General features: G+C 40.3%; 2 protein-coding genes across 8 annotated transcripts in view; one reads left to right on the top strand and one right to left on the bottom strand.

Moving 5' to 3' along the window:
- Window positions 1–14,231, top strand: part of LDLRAD4 (low density lipoprotein receptor class A domain containing 4) — a 279,454-nt gene that overhangs the window by 51,303 nt on the left and 213,920 nt on the right. For all 7 annotated transcript variants that reach the window (XM_083622667.1, XM_083622665.1, XM_083622662.1 and 4 more), the window contains exon 2: window positions 2,641–2,731. The gene's annotated coding sequence lies outside the window, so the exon portion shown is untranslated. The remainder of the gene's footprint in view (window positions 1–2,640; window positions 2,732–14,231) is intronic.
- The window catches only part of LOC310767380 (uncharacterized protein), a gene marked incomplete at its 3' end in the record, with an annotated part of 52,864 nt that overhangs the window by 20,445 nt on the left and 18,188 nt on the right, over window positions 1–14,231 (bottom strand). The gene's annotated exons all lie outside the window — the stretch shown is intronic.

Raw genomic sequence — 14,231 nt, 5'->3', positions numbered from 1 at the left:
AGACCCAGTCTTCCAGTGCTTGCTGGAAAAAGGCACCATAGCTTTAGAAGCAACTACAGCAGCTTGTAAGCAAAAAGGATTAGGTAACACAAAGTGCCAATAAGAACCTTGAGCCTGGAGAAGGATCCAGATTTGGACCAAGTGCCGCAAGAATACTTCTAAATTGGACTCACTATTCTAAAAATATACTGTCAGTATTCATCCATTTCATTTTGAGCCCAGACACTTTAGTATTATGTCTCTCGATATTCTTATAAATGCCATACAGTAAGATAGATGCTTTGATAAATGGTGAAATGCAAAATCTAGCAAAACTGACCTATAAAGGTAGGGAGCACCAGTTGACTGTTATATTGATGATTATATTTGCTCCAGATTGAGCAAAATTGCCTTACTGTAAAACACTTTGGGAATACACAGTTCCCCATCTAATGTGACATTATTGTTGTTATTATTATTATTATTATTATAGATTTGGAGAGGGGGAGGAAATCTAAAGTGTTAGCCAGGGAAGTTACCATTGAACGCCCTTTTTGGTACTGATTTCATTATCACTAGGATAAATCTTAAGAAGACTGTTCTGATTTAGAAATATGACTGCTTATCATTGAGGTGTAGAAACTTCATGCTACATGTTCAAGCAGCAACTTATGTACAACATAAATGAGGGAGTTAAAACTAAGAGCAATTATTCACGACCAGCTTTCTGTGTGTTGAGTAGTATGATGAGTCATATATTTGTTGTTGTTGACAGATTATCCCTAAATCATTCAGTCTAGCTGGGAAACTTCTTCCCAGGGAAAGTCTATCTTTAAAGTTTGGAGATCAGTTTCTGTATCCTTTGTTTGATTATTGTAAGAGAAGGCACCAATTCTCCAGAGAATATTTATGGTGTGTGTGTGTGTGTGTGTGTGTGTGTGTGTGTGTGTGTGCATGAAGGGCTACAGGGTAGCGGAATTCCTAAAAATTGTGTGCTTCCCCCATTATGCTGGTTGATTCCTTCTGTTGGTGGACAGAGATCATTGGTTACCACTCACTGATTATTTGTTTGGAATTGTTTCACAATACTTTTTTTTTCCAATTAATTGGAGTTTCATTAGTTTTTCTTTGTTGATTTGTCAAGGCATAACAGGTTTTATACTTCATATTAATGTGGTTGCTTAGATAGGAGGATGAATAGGGCATTCTAAACTCTGTTCAGTTTTGCGTTTGCTGGATTTTGCCTTTTAAAACAGCTAAAGTTGCATGAGCTGTCGCTAGCAAATGGCGTATTGTTACATCACCCAAACAGAATGGGTTTCTGCTTTTGGACAACATATCTCTAAAGTTCCTGGCAGATGGCTATCGCAGGAGGTTAGGAAGGATTGAACAGTTTGACAAACACAGCCTCGGAGAACCTCCTCTGGAATTCTAGAGAGGGTTTTCCAGCTAGACTTAGTCATTCCCCCCCCTCAAATGTCTTGGCATGGCTGATCACTTGAGGGTGACATATGGTAGGAACACGCTCTGAGGGACAAGCCTCCCGGATGGCAAACAGCACCATGCAAAACAGACAGATGGTGGCTTATTCAACCTTGGAAAGTCGTTTAATCCTACATACTGGCAAGGCCTGAGTGTAAAGAGAGACAGACACACAACCCTAATGGAATCTGAAGCAAAGATGTGATGAGTTCACTTACAAATTGCCTAGGACTGAGACTGCAGCAGAGTTGAACTGATATGGTTGTACACAAGGATTTGTGAACATACGAGTTCTGGTTGTTTTGAGCAACATCATAGACTAAAGAACATCGAACAAAGTCAGCACTTGTTCTTTCAGCTAAAATTAAAATGGCATATTTGAAAAGCCACTGATGATTTGAATTGTTCACTTGGTTAAAACTTTGCTTAGGAGAGGTACCTGCTTCTCTTAAGGATTCTGATTACATTTTAAAAGTGAAGTATTCAGGTCTCATTTTCTCTGTCACAAACCATCAGGTTTATAAATAACCCCCCCACAACCACATTTATATTGCATTTATTTGCATAATACATACAAAGAAAATGGTGAAATGCAATATTTTGCTGGCTAACAATAGAGGCCAACAAACTAAACAGTGGTAATCCATTAAAAATCCAGTTTGTTTTTTAAAAAATACTACTATGTTGGGTTTTTTTAATGTAAATTTTAAAGTCATAAAACCTCATATTTAGGTTCCAACTCAACTAAATCGTTGCACTGGCAGGAGCCAACACAATGACTCCTGCTAGTGCAACAGCGCTTTCCTTCCTCTCTGCCTCTCATGCCCTCCTCCAAATCGTCTCTTGGGGGTTGGGAGAAGTCCCAGAACAGCACATGGAGGTGAGGCACATTGTTCCATCTGGGAAGCAGAAATGTTGATGGAACAATTGTATTAGCACAATGCTGAATTCCATCCTTAAAAACCTCACCAATAGTGAGAAAGTGTTAACCTTTTTATGATTATTGGAGCGATATTTTATAGAACAGAGTCCTCCTGTGTAGAAAGTCCTTCTAAAGGATGTCCAGCTTCTGAGCTGTCTTGAAAATGCATAATAATTACTCTTCTGATCACTGCAATAGTTGGTCAAGAGTTTGGAAATATTCGTGGCTGAGATTTCTTCTCTGTGTTTCCTTCTCAGAATATTTGCCATCACATGCTTGGTTCCAGAGTGCTCATATCCACTTGAACTGGTTTCAAAGGGATACTGTGATTCTCCAATGTCTGCCTTGGTAAGTAGAGCTGTGTGTGGTGTATCCACAGTCAACCTCCCACCTGATACAGAGACTCTTAAGTTTTGTTTTGAGTAGCCCTGTCATTCTTGATTGTTTTCCCCATCTTCTCCAACACTCTTACCCAACTTGGTGCCATCCAAATGTTTTGGACTACTATGCTGACTGGGGCTGATGGATGCAATAGCCCAAAACAGCTGTAGGGGAAGGTTGATGGACACCAGACAGATGTCAATTCTCCCAAAACACCTCAAGATCAATAGTTTGAAAAGGTTTGCAAAGATTTTAAAATGTGGCTATTAGAATGATAATAAAGATAGTCTTTCTTACAATGAAAACTGAAATTAAAAATTAACGTGACCGATCAATATGCACATGCTACCTCTTTCATTTTGTAGGCAATAGAAAAGGTTTTCATTTTGTAGACATGCTAGACACAGCCTCCTCTTAGAGATTGTGTTTCAAAAAAGGCATATATTTCCTTGCCTGCATTCCTCTGGATACGAATAGCTAAGAGGTGCAGCACTTAGGAGAGGAGCCAGCTGTTTGCAGAAATGTCTTCTCTGCCTACAAAAGAGAGAGAAAGTTTCATGGCTCCTAGAAAAACTGACACAATTGTGTTTTCTCAGACATTTCTGCTGAAACAGCGAAGTCTACGTCAAACATATGTATCACCAATGATTCCTTCTCACCCCCAATATCAGCCAAGGACAATGGGAACACAAATCAAACCGTACATTTTTATATGATAAATAAAGTCCAAAAGGTGGCCATAGGCATGTGAACTATTTGTCCTTTCAATACAAGTTCATATACTCTTCTCTATAAAGCAGGTGTGGGAAACCTTTGGCTTTCCAGATGTTGCTGAACTGCAGCTCCCATCACCCCTGGCAATTCTCTATGCTTGCTAGGGCAGATGGGCATTGTAGTTCAACAACATCTGAATGGCCAAAGGTTCTCCACTGCTGTCATAAAGCAGGAGTTATTGTTGGGGGTATTGCCTGTCTCATGTTATTTTTATCTATACTACATAGCAGGGGAGGGTAACTTGTTCTGGGTAGCTGGCCAGATCTTTCCCAACCACTGTGGATGAAATCTGACCAATGGGAAGGTCCGCTTGCCTCACATCAGGTGACCTGTCTTAACTCACACTTTCTGAAATGAAACCGTGTGGGTGAAGGCACATCCCACAAAGCAGTGACAATTGGCTGATCTTCAGCTGATTGTTTGTGCTTGCAGATTGCTAAGCACAGCACTACCTGACCACTATCTGATGTCATAATAAGGCAGGTGAGTGTGATTTGGCCTAAATGGCCGAGCAGCCTGGGTTCTCCACTGCTCCCATATTGTGTGAGGGTTGCTGGATGACCATCTCTTTTGCAGGTTGATTCCTGGCTAATAGTCCAGAATGATCAGTTGATGTTTTATCAAAGGGAGCTAACAATGGGAAATGCTCCCCTGGTACCCATGGGAGTCTTTCTCTCTCTCTCTCTCTCTCTCTCTCTCTCTCTCTCTCTCTCTCTCGTGGAATGTGATGCAGTCAGAGCTTGGGGAAGGTAACATAGTGCAACACCCTCAAGCTTTGCTAGAAATTAGAGAAAAACAGTTAAAAGGTGTTTTACCACTCAGATTTGGAGACAATGAGAGAGCTGAGAGTTTTCTACTTCAGGTTTAGCTGGAAATTAGGGTTCAAGTTTGTGGAACTGCAGAAGTTGCACTGTAGAATCTGATGCAGGTTGTGTTGTCTGCTTGCAGAAGTGTCTTTTCCTTCTTTTGCTCTGCTTTTACAAGTAAAGTAGATATGAGGAAGGCACCATAAGCCTCCAGTGCTCTTTTAATCAATGGCAGAGCCAGTATGGTATAGGGAACACAGAAGAAGCACCAAATTTGGTACTGAGCGCACAAGAATTCTGAGAACCACAGAACCACTAAAGAGGTCATCCAGGAAAAGTAAATCAAGCCCCGTGTCACATTCTTGAACTAGGATCCCTGAACTGCAGAGTTGCACTGGCACTACAGGCAGGACTGAAAATAATTTCCTTATCCTGATCCCAGTCCTAATTTGGGGGAGAGAAGATTCCAGTGCAGCCCACAGACCTTTCCTGGCAAGCACATGCTGCCATTGGCTTGGATCCCAGGTTGCTCTGCTATTCATGCAGGGGCAGTGATTGCCACTCACACTGCAACCCCTCTTCATACCGAGGCTGATTCTGTCCCAAACCCAGGCCTGAATTGACTGAAATGGGTCAAGATAATGTGTTCCCTCCAAAACAGTCTTATAATCCAATATATATTCATCTTAATAATAGCAGTTTCCCAAGGATCCTGGGTGGTATTCAGTGTTAGTCCTACTCAGAGTAGACCCATTAAAGCTAATAAACATGACTAACATAGATTCATTAATTTCAGTGGGTTTACTCTGAGAAGCACTTAGCTGAATACAACCCACGGTCTCCAACTTAAAACAGAAAAACCAAATCAAATGTTTTGAGGCAAACCCCATTTTCAATAAAGCAGACAATATTCTGCTCATTTCAAAGGATGGGTTGGGGAGAATAAATTCTAGGGATGTTTCCAACATATTTCTTGAAAATACATCATCTCTTCTGTCTCTGAACGTCCTTAATTTTGTTAAAAAATAACACTTTAAGCTTTTGGGCAGTTCTTCCTAAGAACCAGCATCTTACTGTTATTTTTCTTAGCATATCCTTTCATTATTAAAAGCTTGGTTCTGCAGCTGTCTTGCATACAGATCCTCCCTTTGAAGTCCCAATAGCTTCCAGCGCTGAGTGGACTGCAGACTTTGCCTCTGTGTGTTTTGGTTATGTAACAGATTAGATCACTATGAGCATAGTCGGATGATCTCAACAGAGTGGAAATGAGGGATTTGAGCAGGAGAAAGAACGAGATACAGCGTTTGTTTTAGTTTTATTTAAAAATGATTGCTACCCAAGATAGCAGCATGCCGTTGAATGCGAAAGTAACCACACCATAGCAAATGCTACCTTCCTTTCATTTTTATATTAGAAAAATGTTTCCCATGTGGCAAATAATAGGATTATTGGGAGTCAATCAAAGCAACACAAGGGACTAATGAAAGAAGAGTGGGGAAGATACATGGCTTTCTAAACATCATCAGAAATCTGTAGGTCTCTTTAGTTAAATATTTGGGAATGGCTGTCTAGTAAATTATTTGGTTAGCCACATAAATAAAACGTTATCTCATCTATATTTTCCTCATCCCTCTGAGTAAAATTCATGCCACATCCAATTTGGATACAAATATATAGTCTGATAATTTGTCAATAGCTAACATGTGCTGTGGAAGTTAAAGGTCAAGGCAGTGCAACATACACTCTTAAAAATGCCACTTCTACAGGAGACTAAGGGGCTGGTTAGCACAATTGGTTAGAGTGTGGCGCTAATAATGCCAAGATCCCTGTATGGGCCATTGTACATACTTTGTGCAGGAGATGAAACGAGTTTCAAGCACAACCTGCAAAGTTAAATGTGGGTAGTTTATATCCATTCCGTATCTGTCATATTTTTTTCATATTCAGTATGCCTTAGTAGGCAAGTACTTTTTGACTATAAAAGAATAGTGGTGTGGTTTTTTTTAAAAAAAACACCTCATTACATTTATATATGTCGACAGTGATCATTGTGCTAATTATGTTTATAAAGTTGGGGTCCAAGTCCAGTTGGCTCCTCTGCTACAGTAGGATACTTTTCCATTCTTACCCCTGCTGAGTTTTAGTATCTGGTAGCTGTTTCCATTTCACATAGCAAGCAAGTGGCATAATAGTATGCTGATTGTGCTGAATAATGGAAATGTATTCCCCATAGGATAAGTGACTTTGTGGCATACTACAGATGTAGCACTAAACTGTGACCCCCATCTGCACTCTACATTTTAAAGCAGCATCGTACCACTTTAAACAGTCAAAGCAGTGCAAGGTGGTAGCACACAAGCATGAGACTTATGTATGTATTACCAACCTAAACCATAGCTTTGTATTACATCCATACCAGGCCTGTGTTTGTGCCAGCATGTGTATCTGCAAGAAATTATTGTCCTCATCAGAAAATAAAAAAGTGCAAGTTAGGAAGACACCCTTTTCTAAAGCACAGTTCAGTCCTGCTTTACCTTTTGCTACCTCTTATTGTGCTTGCACAGAGATCTCAACAACATGCCCTTTTAAAATCTGCTTTTGGCTTTTCTTGGAGAGGTGTCATTTTTCGCTTCAAGAAGCTGAAAGTTCATCATGCGACTCAACAGATCAGTAAATGAAGTTCTCGAGTGTTACACACATGCAGTGCACACTTCAGACAAGCAGCTAACTTCTCCACTTCTGATAGCATTCAACTGAAATCTCAATTTTCATAATGTTTTAATGAAGAATGAAAAGTTGCCTTAATGTGGATGAGTAAGCCATTCCTCAAGTCATCAAAGAAGAAGGGGAAAATAATAATTAGAAGTCATGCCTGAAAGACTATCTGGTGTAGTTTAATGGCAGGTTGGCATTTTCTTCCCGCCCCTCAAATCATGCCAGGGGAAAATTGCTGATGAGTCATGATATGCTGTAAGTGCTGCAATGAGGGGGGCATGTCAGAGTATGATTCATAAATAATTGCTGGTAGGGATGAAAAAGTCGACCAATATCCTGTAAAACAGGGAGACCTGTCACAAAAGCTTAATCTACCTATAGTCAGGGGATAAATTAATGACCAGTATGGATGTCACTTTAATTTTGCTCCTGCAACGTGTGTACCACAATGCAGTTACATTGGGTACTTCCAGAACAATTTAACAGGAATTCAGTACTGAACTGTCTGGGGCTTTGTTGCTTAATAAGATGAATCTCAAACTTTTTTTTGTAATTATGCTGAACAGCAGTTAGTAACTTTGCAGGCTTACTCATTTGCAACTAATGATTTCATTTAATAAAATATAGTAAATCTAGACAACAACCAGGACATTTTGCTAGCATTTCCTATGCCACAATTTGGAAGTGTGTATAAGCAAAGCAAACTTTATAGTCTGCAAACTATACAAGGCAGAGGACAATAGCGAGTCTCCACAGATCAAAATAAATTCTGTTTGAATTAAGGCTTTCAAAAAGCATTTGACAAAGTCCCTCTCATCGAAGGCTCCTGAGTAGACTTGGCAGACATGGGATGACAGCTCTTCCTATGAATCAATAACTGATTAAGAAAAGGAAGCAGAGAATAGGAATATCTGGACTGTTCTCAGTTAAGTCACAGTGTAAGTTATCCTGAACATAGGTGCGAACTCCCTTGGAACCGTGGGTGCTTGAGCACCCACAAAATCCCCCATGAAGGGGCTGGGCACCCACAAATTTTGGTGCCATGGCCATGAACGCTGCATGGCACCCATAGCCCCGGGCACCCACAGTTGTGGGGCCAAGCTGGCACTCCTGATCCTGAATATGTAGTATTGCGGGTGGTGCTGTGGTCTAAACCACTGAGCCTCTTGGGCTTGCTGATTGGAAGGTTGGTGGTTCAAATCCCCGTGACGGGGTGAGCTCCTGTTGCTCTGTCCCAGCTTCTGCCAATCTTGCATTTCAAAAGCATGCCAGTGCAAGTAGATAAATAGGTATGGTGGGAAGGTAAACGGCATTTCTGTGCGCTCTGGCACTTGTCACGGTCCTCCATACGCCAGTGGCGGTTTAGTCATACTGGCCACATGACCCGGAAAGCTGTCTGTGGACAAACGCCGGCTTCCTTGGCCTGAAAGCGAGATGAGTGCTTCAACCCCATAGTCACCTTTGAATGGACTTAACTGCCCAGGGGTCCTTTACCTTTTTACCTTTTTATTGTTGGAAGAACATAAAAAGTATCTTGCTATAGTAGACCAAGACTCCTCTATACCTATTCGCTTCTGATTTTGATCCACATCTCTTTCCTGCTTTCTATTAACTGGATTCTAGGAAAGGGGTGGCCACCAAGCAATTTCAAATGGCCCTGGAAGATTTCAACAGTTTGGTGACAGTGGTGCCCTTTTTTATTTTTAATGTATCGGTCCACTTTGTGTATACAGTGCATTAGAGCAGCAGGTGAATAAGATCTTCCTCACCTTGCCTTGCTTCAAGGCATTCTATGGGGCTTTTCATACAGTTCCAATGGAGCTGCTGCTTCCAGATCACTAAGCAATGATCAGCAGCACTCGGGTATCATTGGAGGTTTCTGATGTTAACCTGAGTACCAGTGAGAAATTCTATGGAAGCAGAGCTTCTATTGGTAACCACAGGAGAAACCCCATGGACCACCTTGAAGCAATAAGCCAGGCAAGAAAAATTGACTTTGCTGGAAGCTGCTACTTCAAAGGGCCCTGTATAATGTATTATACATTATTCAGTTTTTGTCATATGCTAAAGACACACCTCTTTATCTTGGCCTTTGAGGTGTGTGTGTGTGTGTGTGTGTGTGTGTGTGTGTAAACTACCTGAAAATAGTAAATTAATTAATTAAAAAAAAAGATGGATGCTATTAATTGTGCTTTGAGCTGTATTGCTTTTGCTGTTGCGTGTCAGCCAAGATTCCTCTGTAACAGGATGCTAGCAGAAATACTGAGGCAGCAGTTCCCAAGGCCTTCCCTCATCCCTGCCATCAAGAAAGGTAAGAGGCAAGGGAAGCTGCCTGCAGTTGAATGTGCCTGCTATATACACGATCTACACAATTGTGCAAACCTCTTTGTGTGTTGTGAAAGAAAGGGAGGGAGAGAGAGAGATTGTCTGCGGCAACTTTGGCAACACCCATATTTTGACCATACTCACTGTACATTGTAGTCTCTTGAGGTTACAGTGGGGCAATGTGGTCCTCTGGCTGAAAAGGTTTCTAGGGAATGCAGAATGCTGTCATGATTCAAGTTTTCTCTTTCACCCAGCAAGAGTTTCCTGCTCATTGTCGACCCAAATATGACAAATATTGCGAATCTAGTAATCTAATAGCTTCTACCTTCATTTGGCCTTAATGTGGAGGTGTTTTTTTAATGTCAGGAGGAGGCTTGATTAATTTATCTGGGTTTGATATGGGTAACATTTAAAACAGTAAAATAAGTTTGGTAGTCCGTTCATTTTTATTGCAGCTCCCTTTGCAGCAATTTACCTCATGGAGCAGAGAAATAGAGTTTGTTAGAATTATTTCCAGATACTTAATTTACTGTGGAATTACTTAATGCCTGTGTTTTTAAAAATACATTCAAACCAATTATAGGCAGATATTTAGTTATATTCAGTATATTTATTTACATGAACACATTACCTGCGCTTTAGCTTTGTATGCAAGTTTTACCTTTTCATTTCATGTATTTTTGTATTAGGTGGTTTTAATATTTTACTTGCAAACCACACAGATAACTTTAAAAAACAAAAACAAAACAAAACTGGGTATTGAAAGTAAATGCATAAAACATACTTCCTTCGTAAACAAATCGGAAACTCTTATCTTGGGTGGATTGATTTTAAATTGTTTTTTAAGTTACAAAGAGTTAAATATGCGTGCTGAAATTTAGCAGCACTGCAGATACTTCTGACAACAGTGGCTATAACCTACTAGATGTCCTCTGTATAAGCACCAATGTGACTTTGGGGACTGCTGAGACTCAGTCTGTTGCGACTGGCATCAGTTGCCACAGGCAAGTAATCACAAGAAACTGACCTTGGCGAAAGCACATTTTACACTTCAGTGCTGTTCGACTGTGTGTGTGTGTGTGTGTGTGTGTGTGTGTGAGAGAGAGAGAGAGAGAGAGAGAGAGAGAGAGAGAGAGAACAATATGAATAAAAAGAAGGCAAAAGGATTATCACAATTTTCAGAAATTTCAGAGGTACAGTATATGCACAAATATAGACCAAACCTCTGGATGCCCAATTTTATTTCAATTTAATTTTTATGTCAATTGTCCTGGAAATACGTATCAAAAAGTGTTATACGAAATAACTATATATTTTTAAACAGAAAAACATGAGTGGCTGCTTTTAAAATATACCTCTCAAGGAGTGTGCAAAACAACTAACCAAGCTTCTTTCTATTCCTCACTGTGCATTGTTACCTGAAATAACAAATTCAAAAACAATATGTATGATTTAAAAAAAGACCTTTTATAACGTAGTTTTAAAATGCCTTTGTTGTGGTCCCAGTTTAAACTTTTTGCTGCAACTATGAATACTGTGCACTGTGATGGTGTCTTTTGCACTGCAACATGTGCTGAGTTGCCACTAATTAACAACTTGATGGAGAACTTTATCACAACCCCTGATGCAAAAGGCACACATTTTCTCTGTGTTCTTTTCAACTTGCATATACAATGGCTTGAGGCCTTGAACTGCAGTTTGTCAAGCCAGAAACAATGTTTTTCAGGGACATTGATGACCTAGGGAAGATAAGCTGACAGGCACTGTGCCGGAGGCACGACCTGCAGAATTTAGACTGCCATGTGGTAACTTATAAGATACTTTTTACAGTTTTCAACACTGGATGGCTCAAGTGAAAAACCCAGTTTAGTTTATACTTCAGATGCACTTTTGTTTCTTAGAAATATTATTTAAGATTATGAACAACTTACTTATCCCAGTGTCCAAGACGCAGGCTGGTTTGCATACCCTCCAACATGTTGCCCAGAAAACTTAGACACACATCTTTTGGGACACACTCCTGCACAAGTCATGTGATGTGACCCATGAGAGATTGTGCCCCAAAACATCTTTCAGGCCGTGGTGCCCAAAAACACACATTTTGGGCACCGTGCTCTGGAGAACACAGCCCCCCAAAATAGGATGTCCCAATTTAATTGGGGCATTCAGAGATTACCTGTTTGTCTCCAGGCCCAGTTCAAAGCACTGAGGATGACCTTTATAAATAGCATCGGTGCAGGAAACCTCAGGGGCTGCCTTCTTCCAGCCTTCCTGCTCCAAAAGATTTGACAGAAGCTTGTCTCTTTGTCTTCTTGATGGTGCAGGCTTGGCTGATAAGAGCTAGGGAAAAGACCTCCTTTGTGGCTTCACCCAATTTACAGAACTCTTTGATTCCCCAGTGGTGTTTTACTGTATAACAAAAACCTTTTAGTTTAGGCAGATGTTTTATCAGCTAGGCAGGTTTTTATCCAATGCTTTTCTTATAGACTCACTGCTGCACTTTATATATACCATTGTATTTTATGGTTGCTTTGAATTCTTGATAGCCACTCTGAGTGGTGCATAGGCAGGATATACCAACTCAAAATAAATAAATAAATAATAAAATTATTGGGCATCTAAATGAGTGAAAATTAGCTTTTTAGCAGGGAAGAGGCAGAGACTGAACTCACTTGCCCTCCTACATGCTGATTTTAGGCATTTTAAGAAGAGCTTTTGCATATGCAACCCTGGCTGCTGGATTAGGGAAACCTGTGTGCAGTGCCTATTTACATGTACAATACCCAATTCAGCTAAGGATATACACTGGAAGCCTGCTTCCACATTCAAATTTCCCCCAGCTGGATCGAAGCAGACCAAAGCCGTGTTTCAATTCCTGAAGCTCTCCACCCATGCAAATTGGCTGATTTCAACCACATAGTTCCAAATTGTAATCACCACTGCTTGCTTCCAACTTAATGTGTTCAGGATTATGATGCAGGACAAAAAAGGTTCTGGAAGTTGGAACAATAGGTATAACCAATTAGTAAGTCAAGTTGCCTTCCTACTGGCAAAGTATTGATCCTTAAGTGGATGCCTTAGTATATGCAAACAAATCATGTTTATTTAAATTTTCTATGCTGCCTTTCTGCCTTTCTCTTCAGCTATAATGTGGTTTCACTAATTCCCATTTCTCAATCATTTGGGAGAGAGAGAATTTCTGTTAGTAACTACGAGTGCCTCACTTCTTTTTAAGACTTCATACTTTTCTCCATAGATTATAAACTTTAATGAGTGGTCTTAAGAGTGTAGGAGGATGAATCTTACAAGCAAGCTGTTCATGTATATATTGTTAATACACGATGAGAACAGATTACTGAGAAGCAATTCAGATACCAACACAATAGTCTGCCTTGTCCTCAAAAGTGGTAATTTCTACAACATTTTGATTCACCCATTCCCCCCCCCCTTACCAGATGCATGAATTACTCTTTTCAACAATATGTAGCATCTGCTAATGTTCTGTGTTGCTTTCACACTGTGGTACAATATCGAGACAGCAACATTGACATGTCTGATTCATTATTATCGCGGAGATGGAACAGGCACAGTTGCCCTGCTGTAGTCCTGGTCATTGTTCTTTGGCATACTTTGGAGAGGTATCTTGGGCTGTGCACACACCATACTTTAAAGCACATTCCCCCTCCCAAAGAATCCTGGAAACTATAGTTTGTCAAGGGTGCTGGAAATAGTAGCTCTCAAAAGTAAACTACAGTAAACTTCCAGAATTCTTTTGGGGGGGGCGGGTGGGTTATGCTGAAAATGTGTTTTAAGTGAATGGTCTTCACTTAATCGCCAGTCTTAAATCAGTGGTGTATTTTTAAGAACTACTTAATATTTCAGCCACATAAAACCATCTCTGCCATAAATGTTTACTTTTCATTCCTCCCGAATCCAATGATACTGATGAAGGAATACTTTTGGAATATGAGTTGATGTCCCTCCATTTCCTCCTCCTCCTCCTCCTCCTCCTCCTCCTCCTCCTCCTCCTCCTCCTCCTCAAGCCTCCAGGAGATTCTAGAACCATCTGTACTGGGTGCACATTAGAGATTTTTAAAGAGCTGAGATGCGCTCTGGTAAAGGTGTTATTGCCCATAGGCAGAACCGTTCCCTGGTGAAAAGTGAAAACCCTTTTTTAAAAGCTGACATTTTTCAGTAAGCTTTTTTTAATTTTATGGTTAATTTTATCTTTTGTGTTTCTTTTGTGACATCACTGTACACTACTTAGAATTGGCAGTGTTAAGTGGTATAGTTGCCCTGGACCTCCACCTGTGTGGTTGCAGTAGATGTAAATGTCATGGGCATCTATTAAATAGTGCCTATGAGGGTAACTTTATCTACCAAGCACAATAGATGCCAATTTCCAAAACCAAAGAACCATAGTTTTTCTCTCTTGTTGAGATTCATTTTCAAATTATTGGGACTCATCAAGACCATTACAGAATGCACATACAAATTTATCACCTGCGTAGCCTCACCTGCTTCTAGTGATGGAGAGAAGTAAAGTTGAGTGTCCTTAGCATACTAATGACACCTTCCTCTGAACCCTCAGATGATCTTGCTCAGCAATTTTACACAGATGTTAAAGAGCACGAGGGATAAGATGGAATCTTGCAGGACCTCACAGCTAAAGTGTTTCTCACAGCAATTGTAACGCATGAAACTTCACTTAGTTGTTTATCACGCAAGGAAATAGAGGTTGGAACTTGAGTGCAAATACTGGCAGATTGGGGTGAATAACATATGAGAGCATGGAGACTCTTAAAATGAAGTGGATCATTAAAAACACCTCTGGAGGTGACCACTTG

The sequence above is a fragment of the Podarcis filfolensis genome (genome assembly GCF_964270895.1).
Source record: "Podarcis filfolensis genome assembly, chromosome: 7".
Taxonomy (NCBI): domain Eukaryota; kingdom Metazoa; phylum Chordata; class Lepidosauria; order Squamata; family Lacertidae; genus Podarcis; species Podarcis filfolensis.
This window is presented reverse-complemented; position numbering and strand designations above follow the sequence as displayed.